This window comes from Bos indicus, chromosome 10 (genome assembly GCF_029378745.1).
Source record: "Bos indicus isolate NIAB-ARS_2022 breed Sahiwal x Tharparkar chromosome 10, NIAB-ARS_B.indTharparkar_mat_pri_1.0, whole genome shotgun sequence".
Taxonomy (NCBI): Eukaryota; Metazoa; Chordata; class Mammalia; order Artiodactyla; family Bovidae; genus Bos; species Bos indicus.
Window position 1 is genome coordinate 11,988,136 of NC_091769.1, and position 493 is coordinate 11,988,628.

Consider the following 493-nt stretch of genomic DNA (forward strand, 5'->3'; position numbering starts at 1 on the left):
ATAAAGTTCCCTGGTTAGCCTGCTGTGGGAATGCCATCATCATCTGTAATTCTCTGTGTTGTCTGGATTTACTCTTTGTCAGATTATTTGTCCATGATACTTGATAGCCACTTTTTTTTTTCTTTTTCCCCTTTTTCTTTTTCTCCTTGGAACTTGAACATCATAGCAAGAGCTGCATTAGCCATGAGGGAAATCTCAGAAATCTAAGCACTGATTTCTTTGAGCTTTTGAGCAGTTAAATTAGTAATTGGCTACTTCTCAAATTCTATATGAAAAAATAAGCCCTTATGTATTTAAACCATTGAAATTGGGTCTTTGCTACCCGGAACCAATCACAATTCTTAACTGATATGGAAAGCTTCCCTGACAAGATAATGTTTAAGCTGAGACTAGACAGATTATGAGGTGGCAGATAGAGTAGCAGGGGAAAGTCCAAAGCCCTTTCAATTGCCTTCCACCACTAATTGCCCACCGTCTTCCAGGCAGGGAGACT